Raw genomic sequence first — 17248 nt, forward strand, 5'->3', positions numbered from 1 at the left:
CAAGATTTAGTGGTTCAGAATCCTATGATAGAACCTAAAATTCCTATTCCTTAGTTATTTTCTGGAGATAGAGCTAAGTTTTTGAATTTTAAAAATAATTGTAAACTATTTCTGGCTTTGAAACCCCGCTCCTCTGGTGACCCAGTTCAACAAGTTAAGATCATTATTTCTTTATTATGTGGCGACCCTCAAGACTGGGCATTTTCCCTTGCGCCAGGAGATCCTGCATTATGTAATATTGATGCGTTTTTTCTGGCGCTCGGATTGCTGTACGACGAACCTAATTCAGTGGATCAGGCAGAGAAAAATTTGCTGGCTCTGTGTCAGGGTCAGGATGAGATAGAGATTTATTGTCAGAAGTTTAGAAAGTGGTCCGTGCTCACTCAATGGAATGAATGTGCGCTGGCAGCTATTTTCAGAAAGGGTCTCTCTGAAGCCCTTAAGGATGTCATGGTGGGATTTCCTATGCCTGCTGGTCTGAATGAGTCTATGTCTTTGGCCATTCAGATCGGTCGACGCTTGCGTGAGCGTAAATCTGTGCACCATTTGGCGGTATTATCTGAGCATAAACCTAAGCCTATGCAGTGCGATAGGACTTTGACCAGAGCTGAAAGGCAAGAACACAGACGTCAGAATGGGCAGTGTTTCTACTGTGGTGATTCCACTCATGCTATCTCCGATTGTCCTAAGCTCACTAAGCGGTTCGCTAGGTCTGCCACCATTGGTACGGTACAGTCGAAATTTCTTTTGTCCGTTACTTTGATCTGCTCTTTGTCTTCCTATTCTGTCATGGCATTTGTGGATTCAGGCGCTGCCCTGAATTTGATGGACTTGGAGTTTGCCAGGCGCTGTGGGTTTGTCTTGGAGCCCTTGCAGTGTCCTATTCCATTGAGAGGAATTGATGCTACGCCTTTGGCCAAGAATAAGCCTCAGTATTGGACCCAGCTGACCATGTGCATGGCTCCTGCGCACCAGGAGGATATTCGCTTTCTGGTGTTGCATAATCTGCATGATGTGGTCGTGTTGGGGTTGCCATGGCTACAAGTCCATAACCCAGTATTAGATTGGAAATCAATGTCTGTGTCCAGCTGGGGCTGTCAGGGGGTACATGGTGATGTTTCATTTCTGTCTATCTCATCATCCACCCCTTCTGAGGTCCCAGAGTTCTTGTCTGATTACCGGGATGTATTCGATGAGCCCAAGTCCAATGCCCTACCTCCGCATAGGGATTGTGATTGTGCTATCGATTTGATTCCTGGTAGTAAGTTTCCTAAGGGTCGACTGTTTAATTTATCTGTACCTGAGCATGCCGCTATGCGGAGTTACGTGAAGGAGTCTTTGGAGAAGGGTCATATTCGCCCGTCATCGCCGCCATTGGGAGCAGGGTTCTTTTTTGTGGCCAAGAAGGATGGTTCGCTGAGAACTTGTATTGATTACCGCCTTCTAAATAAAATTACGGTCAAATTTCAGTACCCCTTGCCGCTGCTGTCTGATTTGTTTGCTCGGATTAAGGGGGCTAGTTGGTTCACCAAGATAGATCTTCGTGGTGCGTATAATCTTGTGCGTATTAAACGGGGCGATGAATGGAAAACAGCATTTAATACGCCCAAAGGCCATTTTGAGTACCTGGTTATGCCATTCGGACTTTCTAATGCTCCATCAGTGTTTCAGTCCTTTATGCATGGCATCTTCCGAGAGTACCTGGATAAATTCCTGATTGTATACTTGGATGATATTTTGGTCTTCTCGGATGATTGGGAGTCTCATGTGAAGCAGGTCAGAATGGTGTTCCAGGTCCTGCGTGCTAATTCTTTGTTTGTAAAGGGGTCAAAGTGTCTCTTTGGTGTTCAGAAGATTTCATTTTTGGGGTTCATTTTTTCTCCTTCTACTATCGAGATGGACCCTGTAAAAGTTCAGGCCATTTATGATTGGACTCAGCCTACATCTCTGAAGAGTCTGCAGAAGGTCCTGGGCTTTGCTAATTTTTATCGTCGCTTCATCGCTAATTTTTCTAGCATTGCTAAACCGTTGACTGATTTAACCAAGAAGGGTGCTGATGTGGTCAATTGGTCTTCTGCTGCTGTGGAAGCTTTTCAGGAGTTGAAGCGTCGTTTTTCTTCTGCCCCTGTGTTGTGCCAACCAGATGTTTCGCTTCCGTTCCAGGTCGAGGTTGATGCTTCCGAAATTGGAGCAGGGGCTGTTTTGTCGCAGAGAAGTTCTGATTGCTCGGTGATGAAACCATGCGCCTTCTTTTCCAGGAAATTTTCGCCTGCTGAGCGAAATTATGATGTTGGCAATCGAGAGTTGCTAGCCATGAAGTGGGCATTCGAGGAGTGGCGTCATTGGCTTGAAGGAGCTAAGCATCGCGTGGTGGTCTTAACTGATCACAAAAACTTGACTTATCTCGAGTCTGCCAAACGGTTGAATCCTAGACAGGCTCGTTGGTCGCTGTTTTTCTCCCGTTTTGACTTTGTGGTTTCGTACCTTCCGGGCTCTAAAAATGTGAAGGCGGATGCCCTGTCTAGGAGTTTTGTGCCCGATTCTCCGGGTTTGCCTGAGCCGACGGGTATTCTCAAAGAGGGGGTAATTTTGTCTGCCATCTCCCCTGATTTGCGGCGGGTGCTGCAAAAATTTCAGGCTAATAGACCTGACCGTTGCCCAGCGGAGAAACTGTTTGTCCCTGATAGGTGGATGAATAAAGTTATCTCTGAGGTTCATTGTTCGGTGTTGGCTGGTCATCCTGGAATCTTTGGTACCAGAGATTTGGTGGCTAGATCCTTTTGGTGGCCGTCTCTGTCGCGGGATGTGTGTTCTTTTGTGCAGTCCTGTGGGATTTGTGCTCGGGCTAAGCCCTGCTGTTCTCGTGCCAGTGGGTTGCTTTTGCCCTTGCCGGTCCCGAAGAGGCCTTGGACACATATCTCTATGGATTTTATTTCGGATCTCCCCGTCTCTCAAAGAATGTCGGTCATTTGGGTGGTTTGTGATCGCTTCTCTAAGATGGTCCATTTGGTGCCCTTGTCTAAATTGCCTTCCTCCTCTGATTTGGTGCCATTGTTCTTCCAGCATGTGGTTCATTTACATGGCATTCCGGAGAACATCGTTTCTGACAGAGGTTCCCAGTTTGTTTCGAGGTTTTGGTGAGCCTTTTGTGCTAGGATGGGCATTGATTTGTCTTTTTCCTCGGCTTTCCATCCTCAGACAAATGGCCAGACTGAACGAACCAATCAGACCTTGGAAACATATCTGAGATGTTTTGTTTCTGCCGATCAGGATGATTGGGTGTCCTTTTTGCCTTTTGCTGAGTTCGCCCTTAATAATCGGGCCAGCTCGGCTACTTTGGTTTCGCCGTTTTTCTGCAATTCTGGCTTCCACCCTCGTTTCTCTTCAGGGCAGGTTGAGTCTTCGGACTGTCCTGGTGTGGATACTGTGGTGGATAGGTTGCAGCAGATTTGGACTCAGGTAGTGGACAATCTGACTTTGTCCCAGGAGAAGGCTCAAAGTTTCGCTAACCGCAGGCGCTGTGTGGGTCCCCGACTTCGTGTTGGGGATTTGGTTTGGTTGTCATCTCGTTATATTCCTATGAAGGTTTCCTCTCCTAAATTTAAGCCTCGTTTCATTGGTCCATATAGGATTTCTGAGGTTCTTAATCCTGTGTCTTTTCGTTTGACTCTTCCAGCTTCTTTTTCCATCCATAACGTGTTCCATAGGTCATTGTTGCGGAGATACGTGGCACCTGTGGTTCCATCTATTGATCCTCCTGCTCCTGTTTTGGTTGAAGAAGAATTGGAGTATATAGTGGAGAAGATTTTGGATTCTCGCGTTTCGAGACGGAAACTCCAGTATCTGGTTAAGTGGAAAGGTTATGGTCAGGAAGATAATTCCTGGGTCTTTGCCTCTGATGTCCATGCTGCCGATCTGGTTCGTGCCTTTCATGTGGCTCATCCCGGTTGGCCTGGGGGCTCTGGTGAGGGTTCGGTGACCCCTCCTCAAGGGGGGGTACTGTTGTGAATTCTGTGGCCAAGCTCCCTCCTGTGGTCGAGAGTGGTATTTCGGCTGGTTCTGTCTATGAGCTTCCTTTGGTGGATGAGAATGGTACTGCGGCTTCTGAGTTTCCTTCCTCAGGTGATGAGGTTAAGTCGTTAGGTGCTGCTCTATTTAACTCCACCTGGTGCTTTGATCCTGGCCTCCAGTCAATGTTCTAGTATTGGTCTTGCTTCCTCCTGGATCGTTCCTGTGGCCTGTCTATCCTGCATAAGCTAAGTTCTGCTTGTGTTACTTTTGTTTGCTATTTTTTCTGTCCAGCTTGCTATATTGGTTTTTCTTGCTTGCTGGAAGCTCTGAGACGCAGAGGGAGCACCTCCGTACCGTTAGTCGGTGCGGAGGGTCTTTTTGCCCCTCTGCGTGGTTGTTTGTAGGTTTTTGTGTTGACCGCAAAGCTATTTTTCCTATCCTCGGTCTATTCAGTAAGTCGGGCCTCACTTTGCTAAATCTATTTCATCTCTGTGTTTGTATTTCATCTTTACTCACAGTCATTATATGTGGGGGGCTGCCTTTTCCTTTGGGGAATTTCTCTGAGGCAAGGTAGGCTTATTTTTCTATCTTCAGGACTAGTTAGTTTCTCAGGCTGTGCCAAGTTGCATAGGGAGCGTTAGGCGCAATCCACGGCTACCTCTAGTGTGGTGTGATAGGATTAGTGATTGCGGTCAGCAGAGTTTCCACGTCTCAGAGCTCGTCCTATGTTTTTGGTCAATGTCAGTTCACTTTGTGTGCTCTGAACTTCAAGGTCCATTGTGGTTCTGAATTACCTGTTCATAACAGGGATCATTGAACGGTGTGCTGCCTACCTGGCGCTCGAGTCCGACACATCGCTGATCGGGTGGACAGATTACTGGGAGGGGCTGGTGAGGACCCAGCGGTCATGGTGCACATAGGCACAAATGACAAAGTTAGAGGTAGGTGGAAGGTCCTGTAACGTTGTACCCGCTCAGGTGCGTGGGAGGAAACAGGAGGCACATTCTCTTTAATGTCCATGTGGGTTTATTTGCTCCACAAACCAGCAAGACAGGAACAGAAAGGAAAACAGTCCGTACATCAGGCCGACATAGCATAAAAGTCCATAGAAAAGCTCTGCTCTTCTCAGGCCTGTGGGCACACAGGCTGTACAACGTCCTGCACTCAGGCTCTATCTGAAGCCACAGACCACTCTGTAGTGTTCAGCCTGGACACATGGAAGTCTGTCCACATTGGCAGACTCCCAAACACTCTCACACCATGTGCTACACACCTCCATTATGTAGCCTGAAACCACACCCATTGGTGAGGTAATGTCACATGATTAGACATGTGGTTATGACATCAGCGCAGGTCCTGAAACAAACATAGACAGGCATGGTTATGCCCCTTACCCACGGGTGAGGTATATGGGTAGCCAAACCCTCCCATCTCTCATAGCTACCCGTAACCCGGACCCAAATATCCTAAACAATTCCTTATTGCTTTATGTGTACTAAAGAAAACACTCCGGGTTACATCACAGCGACAAGCCTTCTCTGTGATACATACCTCCCGTTGACTATACAACCTTTAGCCAAGCTACATACCTCCCCCCTCTGCCTAAAGCCGTGGGGCTTGGCACTTGTCCTAAATTGACTACAGACCCCTCTCAGTCGTCCCTGACAGTCAAACCGTCTGTCTAAGTCAGGGCCTGTTATTGAACCCTTTCGTCGGCATTCGTCATTCCTTTCCATCACATCCTTTGACAACGATGACCCCTTGTCATCTCGTCTGCTATAGGATCTCCCGCTTAGGTCACTGAGCCCTGAACTAACTGAGGAGTTACTACTTCTAGCTCTTCCATCTGACCACCTTCGGTTCTCTCTCGGTTCTTGATCTCTCCTATTGTCTTTCTTCGGAGAGCAGCTCTTCACTTTACCTCTATATCCTCTGTTAACTTCAGCTTGAGGACTTCCAGTCTTTAGAGAACCTCTTTGCCTCTCTAGACCACGAGTTGAAGGTGGTGGCAACCTGTTTGCCAATTCTTGCAGCTCTATATTGATCTGCTCCCTCTCACGTCTTAGCTGCTCTATCTGTTTCAGGTATGCCACACGATACCCCAGGAGCATTTGGATATTCCCAAGGCTCTCCATGGATCCGACGACAAGGAATGGAACCATCCCATCTTCACCCACGACCTGGGCTTCATCATCAGCCGGAATGCTCACTCTCATAACACCGGACCTATTCACCATCTCTTGCATCACCTTGCCAAATCTTCCGATGACTTTCCCCACCAGACCTCTGGGCACTTGCACGACATCTTCTACAATACCCAACCGACTTTGAGCTTCTCTCGCTAGCTCCAGACGTCGAGCGGCTTCCTCATTCTTCAACATGATCATTTGTTTTGTGCGGAGGCATTGTAGATGCATCTCTCTCAGGACAGCCACCCGCTTCACTGTGACTTCCTTAGTGGACAGTATGACCAGTTGATGGGTCTTAGGTGCCCAGTGCACCCTACACGCGTCGACCGCCTTTTTAAACACTTCATGCACCTCCTCACTGGCACACGCTTTTTGCATGACTTTGGGTACATCTATTACGCACTTGAAAATCGAAGTCTCACCTTCTTGGTTATATCGTTGGACCTCCTCGTCCTTAGCGTCAGCGCAGTTTTCCAAGACCTCGATGTCCTTTGTTCGGCCATCTGCATGGCACTTCCCTTGCTGGCTTTCTTCCTCCATGGAGGCCCCTTCTTTGGTCAGCCTCTCCAGCTCACGCTCCTTCATAGCGATCAGATCGGGAGAGCACAACAGTTTGATTTCCCGGTCATCCGTGGATTTCTGAGGCCGTTTATTAGTCTCCTTTGTCTTGAGCTCTTGGAGAACTTTATCTAGCTCCTCTACCAAGCAGCGACGCTCATCTTCTCTCTGGAGAAGTTCCTGCTGATTCTTCTCTTGGGCCTCTCTGAACACCTCCATATCTTTCAACATGGCTTTGTTCATGTTTTGACACGCTGATAGGTGACCTCTGAGCTCAGAGACTTCCTTCTCTAGGTCACCCACTCTGTGTTCAATTGCTTGCCTCAGGACCCTTTCTCGTTCGACTGCTTCTTTAAGCAGCTCTATGTTATGGTCCTGCTCTCTTTTGGCTTTCACATGTCGCACCAGCAGTTCTTTAATTAAACTTTCAGATGGGGTCTCTTGCTCACCCACACTCTGCCTCCTCAGGGTTCCACCTGTCTCTGCATCCACATCTATGGTCTCTGCAGGGCTCTCTATCTGTTTACTCTTAGGTACCCCTTGACTCTTGGTAACTTCAGAGTTCTCCATCTCTTCAGCATCAGGTATTCTGGAGCCTTCATCACACTGAGCCACTTCACCCTTTCTGGGCATTGCAGATGTGGATCTACTACAGGTCTGTTCTAACCCCAGCCCATCACTAACTACCTCAGTGCTAGGGTTTGTCAGAGATAAAGTGACCTCCTCATCATCCCTCTTCTCAGAGGGTGTAACCTGTCCCGCCTTTCTGCGGCCCCCGCAACGAGATGAAGATTTGTGAGTTTTACTCGGCTCCTCCTTACTGCACTCTTTTCCCCTTGCGCTTGAGTCACAGTCTGAATAGGAGTCACCCCCTTTCACTCTGTCATCCTGGAACAGCAATTCCCCATTTAAACACGTGTCAGACCCACACTTTCTTCCGGTCACCCGTAACTCTGGACTATTAACCTTAGATGTCGCTATCTCCTTTTCACACATCACACCACTCGGAATCACTACAGCCGCCTGTTGTGGTGGGGCTCCCTTATGACCATTCCGTCTCTCCTCTGAACAACCCCACACTGCATCAACTTCCCATATGTCTTCAAAGATCACAAAGTCTCGGCCCCTCTCAAAGGGGTAAAACAAGTCTGGTGTTATACCGCCATCTTGGCACTTTACATTTTTGGACATATCAATGATCACTCTGTCCACAGTATAGTCAACAGTGACCCCATGAATGCAGCGAACATTGACCTTTTTCTCAGTTAGACAGAAGACGAGAGGAGATCCTGTCAGAGTCACCTGACTCTTTGAGTCCAGCAGTCCAGATACTCCTTCATGGTGTGACATAACAGTACACACCTGCGCCCTGTCATCAAACAGGAAGTCTATGCCGCACTCGGAATACATAAAACACAAACATTGCTGTTCCCCTTTTGAAAGATCCACCCCCTTTTGGGGTCACCATCCCCTTTTTAGACTGCCCCTTTTAGGGCCACCACCCCCTTGTGGGCTATTTTCTCCTTTAGGGCCACCGCCCCTTTTAGGGACTCCACCCCCTTTTGGGCAACTACCCCCTTTTGAGACGCAGCCCCTTTTTGGCCAACCATAATTATTTGGGGTTACCGCTCCGTTTTGGGACTCCACCCCACTTTTAGGGACACCACCCCACTCTGGGGTACACCCTGTGGACTTCCCACAGTACTCTCAGGCCCCAGTTTGCACAGCACACCAATGTGACTCTGGCCCTTTAAGAGTCTGCACACTCTAAAACAGCAATGTCTTTTTTTTTTTTTTTTGCTGCAACTGCACTTCACAAGGCTCTGCACCGCGGACTTCGTAGACCCGCCGATCCACAGCAAAACTTCGTAACCCCGCCGAGTTACCGCCAGACGCCTTCAGTCTTCGTGGCCCCGCCGAGCCACAGCAAGTCGATCACAGAAGAAAAAAAAGAAATACATGGACTCGCCGGTCCACAGCAAGCACCTGCACACGTGCTTCACAGAAGAAAAAAAAACCACAGTCTTTCACTGACCCTGGTCAGATTAACACAGACTACGGTCTGTTACACACCCGGCTTTAACATAGCCCAAAAACAGTTTTTCACTGATCCCGATCAACATAATACACGGTTTTCAGACCGTCACCCGTTGGCAACTTCACGGGTTCCTGGACACCCCTCAGCCTCAGAGATGCCCAGACGCACTGTCTCTGTTTTCTTCCACTCTGACCCCGGTCAGTACACATGGACATCTGTCCGTTACCTGTTGGTGCCTGCCACACAGTTTCCCGGAACCCTCTTCTCCTCAGAGGTATCCCAAAACAGCAGTTCTCACTGATCCCGATCAGTATTTACTCACGGTTTTCAAGACCGTCCACTCCTCTGGCTCAGACCAGCCAGCGCTGCAACATGTGCTCCTTGGATCGTTGCCCGCATTTGAAAACACCAATTGTAATGTTGTACCCGCTCAGGTGCGTGGGAGGAAACAGGAGGCACATTCTCTTTAATGTCCATGTGGGTTTATTTGCTCCACAAACCAGCAAGACAGGAACAGAAAGGAAAACAGTCCGTACATCAGGCCGACATAGCATAAAAGTCCATAGAAAAGCTCTGCTCTTCTCAGGCCTGTGGGCACTCAGGCTCTATCTGAAGCCACAGACCACTCTGTAGTGTTCAGCCTGGACACATGGAAGTCTGTCCACATTGGCAGACTCCCAAACACTCTCACACCATGTGCTACACACCTCCATTATGTAGCCTGAAACCACACCCATTGGTGAGGTAATGTCACATGATTAGACATGTGGTTATGACATCAGCACAGGTCCTGAAACAAACATAGACAGGCATGGTTATGCCCCTTACCCACGGGTGAGGTATATGGGTAGCCAGACCCTCCCATCTCTCATAGCTACCCGTAACCCGGACCCAAATATCCTAAACAATTCCTTATTGCTTTATGTGTACTAAAGAAAACACTCCGGGTTACATCACAGCGACAAGCCTTCTCTGTGATACATACCTCCCGTTGACTATACAACCTTTAGCCACGCTACAGTCCTTAAAGATGATTTCAGGGAATTAGGCTGCAAGCTGAAAGCAAGGACCTCCAACGTGGTATTCTCCGAAATACTGCCTGTACCACGTGCCACGCCAGAGAGGCAACGGGAGATTAGGGAGGTTAATAAGTGGCTCAAGAATTGGTGTAGGAAGGAGGGGTTTGGGTTCCTGCAGAACTGGGCCGACTTCTCAGTTGGCTACAGGCTCTACGCTAGGGATGGACTGCACCTCAATGGGGAAGGTGCAGCTGTGCTGGGGGAGAAAATGGCTAGAAGGTTGGAGGAATGTTTAAACTAGGGATTGGGGGGAGGGTATTCAATTTATAGGAGGGGAAGATAGTGCAGACAGAGACCTGGGCACAAATAAGGAAGTTGGGGGTGGCGGTGGCATGGGGGGTGGGGTTAGAACAGTTAATCATTTAAGAAAGAGTAGAGGTACAGAGAGGAACATCAAGTGCATGTATACTAATGCCAGAAGCCTCGCCAACAAAATGGACGAATTAGAACTAATGTTGTTGGAGCATAATTATGACATGGTGGGGATATCTGAAACGTGGCTGGATGAGAGCCATGACTGGGCTGTTAACTTGCAGGGCTATAGTCTGTTCAGAAATGACCGTACAGATAAGCGAGGGGGAGGGGTGTGTCTATATGTAAAATCGTCCTTAAAAACCATCCGGCGTGATAATATAGGTGAATTTAATGAAAATGTAGAATCCCTGTGGGTGGAGATAAGGGGAGGGGGAACAAATAATAAATTACTGATAGGGGTTTGTTATAATTCTCCAAAAATAATGGAAGCAATGGAGAATATCCTCGTAAAGCAAATAGATGAAGCTGCGACTCAAGGAGAAGTCATTATTATGGGGGACTTCAACTACCCTGAAATAGGGGAACAGAAACCTGCAGTTCCAGCAAAGGTAATCAGTTTTTGACAACTATGAGAGACAATTACCTTTCACAGCTGGTTCAGGACCCAACAAGAAGGGGGGCACTGCTAGACCTAATATTAACCAACAGGCCAGACCGCATAGCAAATATAAGGTTTGGGGGTTACTTGGGAAATAGCGATCACAAAATAATAAGTTTTCATGTATCCTTTAAAAAGATGTGTAATAGAGGGGTTACAAGGACACTAAACTTCAGGAGGGCAAATTTCCAACGGATGAGAGAGGATCTTGGTGCAATTAAATGGGACGATATCCTAAGACACAAAAATACACAAAGAAAATGGGAAACTGTTAGGACTGGCGGAACGCACCAAGACAGATGATAAAGGTGCGTTCGCAGTCCGGGGTCCACCGTGCAGGTGAGAACCTGCTGCTAGCAATTAGCAGACAATATGGCGGTATACACGCGTGGGTTAAACCTCACCCAGCGTGAAGAAAGCGATCCTGTTAATTCACAGGACCGCAGTACCGCACTAGTGCGCGAGCAAGTGGTCAGCGGACTTAACCCCAGAAGGGATTGGAGCCCGATTAGACCCTTGCTGGCGTAACACCGCAACTGGGTGTGTAGAGAACCTTAAGCAATCTTATGTGCACAAGAGTGCGAGCGATGCCGCACTAACGGACGCCACTAACCACCCAGACTCGGGTATGGAAAGCGCAAGGCAGGCGCACGGCGCCGTACTGGCAGGCACAGCTACAGGACGCTGTGATGTGTGTTAGTGCTGTAGGCTAAGTCGGGCGCTAGGTAGCAGCCATACACCTTCCGCGAACAGACATTCAATAGGGTAGGGGTTTCCAAGGACGACTTGCACTCACAACATACACACATAAGCAATTGTAAGAAAATACTAGCGCATGGCCGTGCGGTCATGCGCAGTTTATATAGCAGCAGCACAGGAAGTGGCCACAGCACTTTTGCCCTTCTAGGACCTGCCAAGAGGACCAATGGAATGTGCTGCAGAGACTGAGCACATGACCCTCGATCTCCAACGGGAGACCTTACGCTGGGCATGCTCAGTACATGCAGACAAGGACTTAGTCCCAGAGAAGTCCGCTCGCTGCTGACCAGCACTGACTTTAAAGGCAGAGACTGGAGAAGCAGCACTAACTCTCAGAACAGAGTGAGAATGAGCAAGACGCTGGGACCGACGTCCTTGCTGAGCAGGCTCCACTGCGGCTGGACAAGAATGGGAGACCGCAGCGGAAGTGGCTCGAGATTCCCCCTGTGCAGAAGCGGGAACTCGACCCCTAACATTACCCCCCCTCCTAGGGCCCCCCCCTCCTTGGGCCTCGCTACGTTCGAAGGCAGCAATGAGCTGCGGAGCCCGAATGTGCTCAACAGGCTCCCAGGACCTGTCCTCGGGGCCATAACCCTTCCAGTCCACCAAATAAAATTTTTTACCACGCACCACCTTGCACCCCAAAATAGCGTTCACCTCATAATCGTCCGTAGACGAACCCGATGTCCCAGCAGATGACTCGGAAAAGCGGGACATATACACGGGTTTCAAGAGGGACACATGAAAGGTGTCGGTGATACCCAGGCGTGGCGGAAGGGCCAAACGATAGACCACAGGATTAACCTGCTCGAGGACCTTGAATGGACCCAAGTAGCGAGGAGCAAATTTAGTGGACTCAACTCGCAGCCTGATGTTACGGGCGGAGAGCCACACCAAGTCGCCAGGAGCAAAGGTCGGGGCGGGGCGCCGATGAGCATCAGCGGAGGACCTCATTCTCTCCTTAGAGGCCCGAATGGCATCCTGAGTGCGGTCCCAAATATCCCGTGCCTCCACAGCCCAGTCTGCCACCCTGGAGTCGGCGGAAGACACGGGCATAGGCACAGGTACCCGTGGATGCTGACCATAGTTGAGGAGGAATGGGGTTTGTCCAGTGGAGTCGGCAACGGTGTTGTTCAGTGCAAACTCTGCCCATGATAGCAAGGATGCCCAGTCATCCTGCCTGGCTGAAACAAAATGTCGCAGGTATGTGACCAAGGTCTGGTTGGCCCTCTCTACCAACCCATTCGTCTCGGGATGATAAGCGGAAGAGAGATTCAACTCAATACTGAGAAGACGACAGAGCTCTCTCCAGAACCGAGACGCAAACTGGGGACCCCGGTCACTGACAATTTTGTCTGGCATACCATGTAGGCGGAAGATATGTCTGATGAACAACGCTGCCAAGGCCCGTGCAGAAGGTAACCGCGGCAGCGGCACCAAATGCACCATTTTTGAGAAATGATCGGTGATGACCCAAATGATGGTACAGCCGCGAGACTTGGGCAAACCCACAACAAAGTCCATCCCGACCATCTCCCAGGGCCTATCTGCCACCGGCAAGGGATAGAGCAAACCAGCTGGCCTTTGACGCGGAGATTTATTTTTGGCGCAGGAGACACACGCCAGAACATAATCCCTGACATCCCGGACCATATGCGGCCACCAGTACGTCCTCGCCAGTAGCTCAGATGTCCTCTTTGTCCCAAAGTGTCCACCCACCCTGGATGAATGAGCCCAAGAGAGAACCTCCGGTCGCAAATTAATGGGCACAAAAGTCTTGCCCGGAGGCACAGACTCTAGCGAAACCGGCGCCACGGTTCTCAGGCTCTCGGAAGGGACAATAAGCCGAGGCTCCTCTTCCTCCTCCTCAGTTGACATAAGGGAGCGAGAGAGAGCGTCAGCACGGATATTCTTCTCCCCGGCGAGATAATGAAGGGAAAAGTGGAACCGGGAGAAGAACAGGGACCATCTGGCCTGGCGAGAATTTAGCCGCTGGGCTGTCTGCAAATAGACCAAATTTTTGTGGTCCGTGTAAACTTGGAAGGGAAACCGCGCACCTTCCAGAAGATGTCTCCACTCCGAAAAGGCCAACTTCATTGCTAGCAACTCCCTGTCCCCGATGGAGTAGTTCCTCTCCGCTGGCGTGAAGGTCTTGGAGAAGAAGAAGCATGGATGCTTCCGACCTTGAGCATCCTTTTGGTAGAGGACTGCTCCAGCACCAACGGACGAGGCATCCACCTCCAGTAGGAATGGCTTATCCACATCGGGACGATGTAAGATGGGAGCGCTAGCAAAGTGGGACTTAATAGAAGTGAAGGCCTTGGAGACCTCTTCCGACCACAATTTGGGATTCGCTCCCTTCTTGGTGAGGGCTACCAAGGGAGCTACCAGAGTTGAGAAGTGGGGAATGAACTGGCGGTAATAGTTTATGAACCCCATAAAGCGCTGCACCGCTTTAAGAGAATGGGGCTCTTGCCAGTCCATCACAGCCTGTAGTTTAGCAGGATCCATAGCCAATCCCTGGGCGGAGATGATATAGCCCAGGAAAGGTAAGGACTCCTGCTCAAACACACACTTCTCCAACTTTGCGTAAAGAGAGTTTGCCCGTAGGAGGTCGAAGACTCTGCCAACATCTCTCCGGTGGGAGTCAATATCTGGAGAAAAGATGAGAATATCATCCAGATAGACTACAACCGAGGTGGAAAGCATATCCCGGAAGATGTCATTGACAAAGTCTTGAAAAACGGCAGGTGCATTACAGAGCCCGAAGGGCATCACCAGATACTCATAGTGCCCATCTCTGGTGTTAAATGCCGTTTTCCACTCGTCCCCCTCACGGATGCGAATCAGGTTGTAAGCACCCCGCAGATCTAGTTTCGTAAACACTCTAGCTCCCCGAAGCCTATCGAAAAGCTCAGAAATCAACGGCAAAGGGTACTTGTTCTTAACTGTGATAGCATTAAGACCCCTGTAGTCTATGCATGGACGTAGTTCTCCATTCTTCTTCTGCACGAAGAAGAACCCTGCCCCAGCAGGTGACACTGACTTCCTAATGAACCCTCTTGCCAGATTCTCTTGTATGTACTGAGACATTGCCTCCGTTTCCGGGAGAGATAATGGATAGACTCGACCCCGGGGAGGCTCAGCACCAGGCAAGAGATCGATAGGACAGTCATAGGGGCGATGGGGCGGAAGGGTCTCCGCCGCCTTCTTGGAGAATACGTCTGCATAAGACCAATATTGCTTGGGGAGAGAGGATAGATCTGCTGGTACCTCAGTAGTAGCAACCTGAACGCACTCTCGGTGACACCTACCCCCACATGATCCACCCCATCCCAGAATTCTGCCTGAGGACCACTCGATGTGAGGAGAGTGGTACCGTAGCCAAGGTATCCCCAACAGGACCTCATCAATACCCTCAGGAATGACGAGCAGAGAAATAATCTCCTGATGGGATGGCGACAGGGACAGAGTAATAGGGATGGTCTGATGTGTTATCTGTGCGGGGAGTGTCGACCCATTCACCACTCGTACCGTTACTGGTTGGGATAGCATAACCAGGGGTATTGCGTGACGTTGGGCGAAGGCAGAAGACATAAAATTGCCCTCCGCCCCAGAATCCACGCAGAGGTCTACCGAGTGGGAGGATGAGCCAAAGGTAATTGTCCCCTTAAAGGACAATTTGGAGGCAAACGTCGCAGTGTCTAGTGCACCTCCACCTACTACCACTAGACGCTGACGTTTCCTCGACCGCTGATGACATCTGGTGGCAAGATGTCCTGACTGTTGGCAAACCTGGCAACCCTGGAGTGCACGAGCAGTCTGGGACTTAGATCCCGCTCGTGACACCACCTTAGGTTCCTGGAACTCAGGAGCCTGAACTGGAGATTCCAAAGGTTTGGCGAAGGTGGGAGCCAGCCGAAACCTCTGCCTACACTGGGCTCGCTCTAACCTCCGCTCGTGAAAACGGAGGTCAATGCGAGTAGATACTGCTATTAACTCCTCCAGTGTGGCGGGAATCTCCCTAGTGGCCAGAGCGTCCTTAACGTGGTCAGCCAGCCCCCTCCAAAATATAGGGATAAGGGCTTTATCCGTCCACTCCAGCTCAGATGCCAGAGTGCGGAAATGGACGGCAAAAAGGCTGACCAAGGACGAGCCCTGAGTCAGTGCCAACAGTTGGAGCGCCGTGTCATGGGTGACACGAGGTCCTAGAAAGACCTGTTTCAGAGTGCTCAGGAATAACGGAGCACTCTGCACCACATGATCGCCACGCTCCCACAGCGGCGTAGCCCACTGCAACGCCCTGTCCGACAATAAGGAAATTATAAAGCCCACCTTAGCCCGCTCTGTAGGGAAACGAGAGGCCAGAAGCTCGAGATGTATTGAGCACTGACTCACGAAACCCCTACAGGACTTACTGTCACCAGAAAATTTCTCTGGTAGCGGGAGGCGAGATAGCGTCGGTACAGGAGCGGCAGTGGACAAGGTAGCTGCAGCCACACTTGCAGCCTGAACAGCGACAGCAGTAACATCCACAGCTGAGGTTGAACGCTCAAAAGCCGCCAACCTTCCCTCCAGCTGCTGGATGTACCGCTGTAAACGCTGATCGTCCGCCATTTTACTAGCCAGACCCTGGCGCTAGTATTATGTTAGGACTGGCGGAACGCACCAAGACAGATGATAAAGGTGCGTTCGCAGTCCGGGGTCCACCGTGCAGGTGAGAACCTGCTGCTAGCAATTAGCAGACAATATGGCGGTATACACGCGTGGGTTAAACCTCACCCAGCGTGAAGAAAGCGATCCTGTTAATTCACAGGACCGCAGTACCGCACTAGTGCGCGAGCAAGTGGTCAGCGGACTTAACCCCAGAAGGGATTGGAGCCCGATTAGACCCTTGCTGGCGTAACACCGCAACTGGGTGTGTAGAGAACCTTAAGCAATCTTATGTGCACAAGAGTGCGAGCGATGCCGCACTAACGGACGCCACTAACCACCCAGACTCGGGTATGGAAAGCGCAAGGCAGGCGCACGGCGCCGTACTGGCAGGCACAGCTACAGCACGCTGTGATGTGTGTTAGTGCTGTAGGCTAAGTCGGGCGCTAGGTAGCAGCCATACACCTTCCGCGAACAGACATTCAATAGGGTAGGGGTTTCCAAGGACGACTTGCACTCACAACATACACACATAAGCAATTGTAAGAAAATACTAGCGCATGGCCGTGCGGTCATGCGCAGTTTATATAGCAGCAGCACAGGAAGTGGCCACAGCACTTTTGCCCTTCTAGGACCTGCCAAGAGGACCAATGGAATGTGCTGCAGAGACTGAGCACATGACCCTCGATCTCCAACGGGAGACCTTACGCTGGGCATGCTCAGTACATGCAGACAAGGACTTAGTCCCAGAGAAGTCCGCTCGCTGCTGACCAGCACTGACTTTAAAGGCAGAGACTGGAGAAGCAGCACTAACTCTCAGAACAGAGTGAGAATGAGCAAGACGCTGGGACCGACGTCCTTGCTGAGCAGGCTCCACTGCGGCTGGACAAGAATGGGAGACCGCAGCGGAAGTGGCTCGAGATTCCCCCTGTGCAGAAGCGGGAACTCGACCCCTAACAGGAAACATTTATTAGCATCCTGGATAGGACCTGTGCACAGTATATACCGTATGGGAATAAACATACTAGAAATAGGAGGAAGCCAATAT

The sequence above is a fragment of the Ranitomeya imitator genome, chromosome 1 (genome assembly GCF_032444005.1).
Source record: "Ranitomeya imitator isolate aRanImi1 chromosome 1, aRanImi1.pri, whole genome shotgun sequence".
Classification (NCBI taxonomy): domain Eukaryota; kingdom Metazoa; phylum Chordata; class Amphibia; order Anura; family Dendrobatidae; genus Ranitomeya; species Ranitomeya imitator.